The following is an 8,302-nucleotide window of genomic DNA, read 5'->3' as shown; positions in this document are numbered from 1 at the left end:
CAGTAAACCACTGAAGTTGAGAATTCAGATCAATTGAGATGCAGCAGTCAAGGTATTAGATGGAGATTCGAGTCAAGGAGATTCCCAGTTCAAGTCCAACATGGACATTCCTGGGTGACTTCATCACACTTTCTCATCCCTTTATCTCACACAGTTAATTTGATGGAGGGAAAGAGGAACAAAGATTCTCCAGTACCTTGAGCTCCTAAACCGTGAAGCAATATAGGCTGACACCTCCCAAATTCCAACTCTGGGTTGTGCAGAGGGGCACTCCTGCATGCTGATTGGTTCTGACTTTCTAATGGGAAATGGGGAAGGCAAGGCACATTGAAGCAGGAAATGTTAAAATTTGCTGACGTAGAAAAGGAACACGTATGTAACTGCCCCCGAACAACAGATGCACACGTTCCCTCATACATAGTGCCAGAGTAGTCTGCTCGAGTTAGCAGACTGCTCTGCTAACGAGTTACCCTCCTTGAATTCTGTTATCTCTTATCTAACTCCAAGGAGGTGCTAATTGTTACTTGAGAAGTGTCCTGTGCATAGACCGTTTAAGAATAAATCAGTTTAAGTGGAACTTCATGCGTGGACTTGGTCTTTCCGTCAGACACCATGTTGTCAAACTGATGCCATTTCATTCCTGGTTCATAAATTAATTATCCATGACATCATGTGACAGCTTTAACATTGTCTCCTTTACAGCGTAATCTTTATTTCTTTGAATGGTCGGGGCTCTGAAATTCTTTGGCTGGAAGCCCAGTGATCTCTATATTTTCTGGATGCTTATAAAATGGCCTTGTTGCAGTCTCCAAATGCTGTGGTTCTTCTTAAGGGTATAGATTATTTTATGCAACAGATAGTAATGTACTCAGCACCTAGATCCTATTGCAAATGCCCTAGGATCAAAACTTAATTTAGTTTGCGATTGCTAGTACCGGTATTTAGTGGGCTTTCAGCTAGTAACAGATTCATAGTGGATATGAATTTCTGACTGTCACAGACTCAACAGCACTTCCGAGGAGACTGAAGTCCTTGAGGGCCACCAGCCTGAAGGATTCTACCGCTAACCCTGTAATGGAGTTTAGCAGCTGAAGGGGAAATGATGCCATATAGTATGGAGGTAGGCACAGCAGCAATAAACCCAACTACTCTTTAGAACCCAACTGAATACAAATCACCAGGACCTCACAGATTACATTCCAGAGTTCTAAAGGTGCTGGCAGATGTAATCTCAGAACCACTGTACCACATCTTTCAAAAATCCTGGCATCAGGGAACTATCAGAGGCCTGGAAAAGAGCTGATGTGGTTCCCAACTTCAAAAAAGGGAAAAAAACAGACCCAGGAAACTAGAGACCAATCAGCCTAACATCAATACCTGGGAAGATACTAGAAAAGATAATAAAAAAACAGATCTGCCAACATCTAGAAACAAATAAAGTAATAACTAGCAGTCAGCATGGGTTTGTTAAAAACAGATCATGCCAAATGAATCTTATTTCATTCTTCAACATAGTGACTAAATTAGCAGACCAGCGAAATATTTTGGACATAATATACTTTGACTTCAGCAAGGCATGCAGCAAAGTAAACCACAACCTACATCTTGGTAAGCTAGAAAAAAGTGGGATAGATAGCATCATAACCAGATGGATTTGTAACTGGCTTATAAACTGTACTCAATGAGTGGTCCTTAATGGGTCTACGACTACGTGGAGGGAAGTAAGCAGTGGGGTACCACAAGGTTCTGACTTAGGCCCAGTACTCTTCAATATCTTCATAAACAACTTAGATGAGGAATAGAAGGGGAACTTACCAAATTTGCAGATGATACTAAGCTGGCAAGAATAACAAACATCCCCCACCTAGACGATAGGCTCAAGATCCAGATGGATCTCAACAGACTTGAACACTGGGCCCTGTCTAACAAAATGAAATCCAATGTAGAGAAAAGTAAAGTCTTACATTTAGGCAAGAAAAACCAATTGTACACATACAGACTGGGTGAAACCAGGCCTAATAGAAGTAACCATGAGAGGGATCTTGGAGTCTTAGTGAACAACCAGTTAAATATGAGCCAACAGTGTGCGGTGGCAGCCAAAAAAGCCAATGCAATTCTAAGTTGCATTAATAGAGGGATACAATCAAGATCAAGTGAGGTATTAATACCACTCTCTAAAGCCTTAGTAAGACCATACCTAGAATACTGCATCCACTTTTGGTCACCACACTATAAAAAAGATGTTGAGACTCTAGAAAAAGTACAGAGAAGACCAACTAAGATGATTAGGGGACTGGAGACTAAAACATATGAAGAATGGTGACAGGAACTGGGCATGGCTAGTCTAGAGAAGGATCATGATAGCAGTGTTCCAATATTTGAGGGGCTGCCACAGAGAGGAAGGGGTTAAGCTATTTTCCAAGACTGGGTAGGTGTGGCTGGGGGGGTGCCATGTGACTGGGTGGGAGTGAGTGACATTGAGTTGGCCACGCCCACCCAAGTTTTGTGGTGCCCAGTGTTTTCTTTTTTGTGGGAAACAGGTCCAAATGGCTCTTTGTTTGTTTAAGGTTGCAGATCCTTGTTGTTGGTAGGGTCTTGGGAGAAAGGCTGCTTCTGGCATGGAGATGATATGCTCCATTTCACATGGAAGGAGCAGAGCCTGGCTTCTTCCCTTACACACAAAGTGTCAAGGGGCTCATGCTCCTCTCCAGCCTCTTTTTTTTTTTAAAGAAATTTTATTTTAAAAAAAAAAAAAAAAAGAAAAAAACAAGAAAAAAACATACACATCAAACAATTTCAATATGCTGAAGGGGTGTTTACATATCTTCTTGTGCAATCTCAAGATGAACATCTCTTTCATAAATATATCTTTATTTTTCTAACGTATCTTCCCATCTAGCCATTTATAGAATAAATCCCATATTTGATAATATTGCTTATCTTCTTGATCTCTAATTTCAAAAGTCAATTTACTCATCTCTGCACATTCCATCATCTTCCTAATTATTTCATCTTGCAAAGGTAATTTCTCATTTTTCCAGTTTTTGGCAAACACAATCCTGGCTGCTGTAATAATATTCACAATCAAATATTTTACATCTCTAGTATATATCTCAGGAATAATTCCCAACAGAAAGACTTCCGCCTTAAAGTCTATGTGCTTTTTAATCATTTTCTCCAACCACGTGTGTATCTTAGTCCAATATCTTTTCGCTTCAACGCATGTCAACCACATATGGAAATATGATCCATATGCCTGATGACAGTTCCAACATTTTTCGGATTTGTCTTTAAACATTCTTGCAATTCTTGTCGGGGATAAATGCTACCTGTAAAACATCTTATACAAATTGTCTTTATATGCTGTAGACATTGTCATTTTATAATTATACATCCATAGTTTCTGCCAGGCATCTAAATCTATCCCATGGCCAATATTCTTCCCCCAAGCAATCATAGTCTCTTTTACTTGTTCTTCTCCCATTTTTTCTTCTAATAAATATTGACATAAAAACAATAACATATCATATAAACATATAAACATGTATATAGGCTAAAATATATATAAAATATAAAATATAGGCTAAAATATGTATATATATAAGCAAAGTATTCATCTGCTATAATGAAAGGGAACAATAGGACAGGAACAGTAGGCACTTTTGTGCTCTTATACACAAAAGTCCTCTTAGGAATGGGGTGAGGTCAATAGTAGTCAGTTTTTGGTTAAAGATTTTGGGATTTGGAGATGAGACCACAGAGTCAGGTAGTGAGTTCCAAGCGTTAACAACTCTGTTACAGAAGTCATATTTTCTGCAATCAAGATTGAAGCGGTTAACATTAAGTTTGAATCTATTGTTTGCTCTTGTATTATTGCGATTGAAGCTGAAGTAGTCTTTAACAGGAACGACATTGGAATAGATGATTTTGTGTGTTAAACACAGGTCTTGTCGGAGTCGGCGGAGTTCTAAGTTTTCTAATCCCAGGATTTCAAGTCTGGTGATATAAGGTATTTTGTTGTTTTCAGAGGAGCAGAGAACTCTTCTTGTAAAATATTTCTGGACACGTTCAATTGTATTAATGTCTGATATGTGGTATGGGTTCCAGACAGGTGAGCTGTATTCAAGAATAGGTCTAGCAAATTTTTTGTATGCTCTGGTTAGTAGTGTAGAGTTTTTGGAAAAGAAGCTGCGTAAAATTAGGTTTACAACTCTTAGAGCTTTTTTTGTTATGTAGTTGCAGTGGGCTTTGGCACTTAGATCATTTGATATGAAAACTCCAAGGTCTTTAACAGGGTGGGGGTCATCTTAAAGTAATGTCCATCAAGCTTGTATTTGGTGTTAGAGTTCTTTTTCCCATTATGTATATATGTAAGCAAAGTATTCATCTGCTATAATGAAAGGGAACAATAGGACAGGAATAGTAGGCACTTTTGTGCTCTGATTGGATGGAGTGTTTTTGTGCTCTTATACACAAAAGTCCTCTTAGGAATGGGGTGAGGTCAATAGTAGTCAGTTTTTGGTTAAAGATTTTGGGATTTGGAGATGAGACCACAGAGTCAGGTAGTGAGTTCCAAGCGTTAACAACTCTGTTACAGAAGTCATATTTTCTGCAATCAAGATTGAAGCGGTTAACATTAAGTTTGAATCTATTGTTTGCTCTTGTATTATTGCGATTGAAGCTGAAGTAGTCTTTAACAGGAACGACATTGGAATAGATGATTTTGTGTGTTAAACACAGGTCTTGTCGGAGTCGGCGGAGTTCTAAGTTTTCTAATCCCAGGATTTCAAGTCTGGTGATATAAGGTATTTTGTTGTTTTCAGAGGAGCAGAGAACTCTTCTTGTAAAATATTTCTGGACACGTTCAATTGTATTAATGTCTGATATGTGGTATGGGTTCCAGACAGGTGAGCTGTATTCAAGAATAGGTCTAGCAAATTTTTTGTATGCTCTGGTTAGTAGTGTAGAGTTTTTGGAAAAGAAGCTGCGTAAACTCTTAGAGCTTTTTTTGTTATGTAGTTGCAGTGGGCTTTGGCACTTAGATCATTTGATATGAAAACTCCAAGGTCTTTAACAGGGTGGGGGTCATCTTAAAGTAATGTCCATCAAGCTTGTATTTGGTGTTAGAGTTCTTTTTCCCATTATGTATATATATAAGCAAAGTATTCATCTGCTATAATGAAAGGGAACAATAGGACAGGAATAGTAGGCACTTGGTTGTGCTCTGATTGGATGGAGTGTTTTTTTGTGCTCTGATTGGCTGGGGGTGTGTCCTGTTTGGGTGGGGGCTTGGTTGTGCTAGGATTAGTCTGAGTTGCAAGGGGATTTGAGCTGGTGAGCTGCACTGCTGCTGTTTGGCTTCGTGTTCGTGGTCGTGCTACATCTTCATAGTGGGTGTCAGTTTGCTGCATGTATGGATTGGAGGGGTTTGAAATGGCTAATGTTGCAGCTGCGGTCTGGCTTCTGGTCCTATACTCTGGTTTCTCTTCAGATCGTATAAATCTTTCGCCTTTTCTACTCAGTTTTTATATGTAAAGATAAATATCCAGAGAATCCAAATTGTAATCCAAATCAGTAATAAAGGAAAAGAAATAAGAAAAATTTTTTCAGACTCTTCCGTGTCTTAATCCAAGAGGAAGAGATAGGAAGAAATTAATCCCCCCCCAAAAAAATAGAGGGGGAGAAAATTCTGGAGGGGGGGGTGCAGAGTAAAAATAGATATAATAGCAGGGAGGGCAGAAAAAAAAATCAGAGAGAACAGTAAAAGAGGCTTTCCCCTTTTGCCTTCTTCTTTTCCTTTCCAGACTTATTCCTTTAACAATTTAACAAAGAACACCTGAATGAACAATCTTCAGGGTTCTCTCAGTATCTCAAGAAGCAACACTGTATCTCAAGGTTAAAGCCCTAGGGAAATAGTAGAACAAGGTAGCAATTTCCTTTCAGTAGAAAGAGTTCCAGTTTATAAATGTGCAGAGGGAAAAAAATAAATAAATAAATAAATAAATAAATAAATAAATAAATAAATAAATAAATAAATAAATAAATAAATAAATAAATAAATAAATAAATAAATAAATAAATAAATAAATAAATAAATAAATAAATAAATAAATAAATAAATAAATAAATAAATAAATAAATAAATAAATAAATAAATAAATAAATAAATAAATAAATAAATAAATAAATAAATAAATAAATAAATAAATAAATAAATAAATAAATAAATAAATAAATAAATAAATAAATAAATAAATAAATAAATAAATAAATAAATAAATAAATAAATAAATAAATAAATAAATAAATAAATAAATAAATAAATAAATAAATAAATAAATAAATAAATAAATAAATAAATAAATAAATAAATAAATAAATAAATAAATAAATAAATAAATAAATAAATAAATAAATAAATAAATAAATAAATAAATAAATAAATAAATAAATAAATAAATAAATAAATAAATAAATAAATAAATAAATAAATAAATAAATAAATAAATAAATAAATAAATAAATAAATAAATAAATAAATAAATAAATAAATAAATAAATAAATAAATAAATAAATAAATAAATAAATAAATAAATAAATAAATAAATAAATAAATAAATAAATAAATAAATAAATAAATAAATAAATAAATAAATAAATAAATAAATAAATAAATAAATAAATAAATAAATAAATAAATAAATAAATAAATAAATAAATAAATAAATAAATAAATAAATAAATAAATAAATAAATAAATAAATAAATAAATAAATAAATAAATAAATAAATAAATAAATAAATAAATAAATAAATAAATAAATAAATAAATAAATAAATAAATAAATAAATAAATAAATAAATAAATAAATAAATAAATAAATAAATAAATAAATAAATAAATAAATAAATAAATAAATAAATAAATAAATAAATAAATAAATAAATAAATAAATAAATAAATAAATAAATAAATAAATAAATAAATAAATAAATAAATAAATAAATAAATAAATAAATAAATAAATAAATAAATAAATAAATAAATAAATAAATAAATAAATAAATAAATAAATAAATAAATAAATAAATAAATAAATAAATAAATAAATAAATAAATAAATAAATAAATAAATAAATAAATAAATAAATAAATAAATAAATAAATAAATAAATAAATAAATAAATAAATAAATAAATAAATAAATAAATAAATAAATAAATAAATAAATAAATAAATAAATAAATAAATAAATAAATAAATAAATAAATAAATAAATAAATAAATAAATAAATAAATAAATAAATAAATAAATAAATAAATAAATAAATAAATAAATAAATAAATAAATAAATAAATAAATAAATAAATAAATAAATAAATAAATAAATAAATAAATAAATAAATAAATAAATAAATAAATAAATAAATAAATAAATAAATAAATAAATAAATAAATAAATAAATAAATAAATAAATAAATAAATAAATAAATAAATAAATAAATAAATAAATAAATAAATAAATAAATAAATAAATAAATAAATAAATAAATAAATAAATAAATAAATAAATAAATAAATAAATAAATAAATAAATAAATAAATAAATAAATAAATAAATAAATAAATAAATAAATAAATAAATAAATAAATAAATAAATAAATAAATAAATAAATAAATAAATAAATAAATAAATAAATAAATAAATAAATAAATAAATAAATAAATAAATAAATAAATAAATAAATAAATAAATAAATAAATAAATAAATAAATAAATAAATAAATAAATAAATAAATAAATAAATAAATAAATAAATAAATAAATAAATAAATAAATAAATAAATAAATAAATAAATAAATAAATAAATAAATAAATAAATAAATAAATAAATAAATAAATAAATAAATAAATAAATAAATAAATAAATAAATAAATAAATAAATAAATAAATAAATAAATAAATAAATAAATAAATAAATAAATAAATAAATAAATAAATAAATAAATAAATAAATAAATAAATAAATAAATAAATAAATAAATAAATAAATAAATAAATAAATAAATAAATAAATAAATAAATAAATAAATAAATAAATAAATAAATAAATAAATAAATAAATAAATAAATAAATAAATAAATAAATAAATAAATAAATAAATAAATAAATAAATAAATAAATAAATAAATAAATAAATAAATAAATAAATAAATAAATAAATAAATATCAGCGTCATGGGGTTATGATCTGCCCAGATATTGGCTTCTATATCTACTTTTCTTATATTAAG

The sequence above is a fragment of the Ahaetulla prasina genome, chromosome 3 (assembly GCF_028640845.1).
Source record: "Ahaetulla prasina isolate Xishuangbanna chromosome 3, ASM2864084v1, whole genome shotgun sequence".
In the NCBI taxonomy this organism is placed as follows: domain Eukaryota; kingdom Metazoa; phylum Chordata; class Lepidosauria; order Squamata; family Colubridae; genus Ahaetulla; species Ahaetulla prasina.
This window is presented reverse-complemented; position numbering follows the sequence as displayed.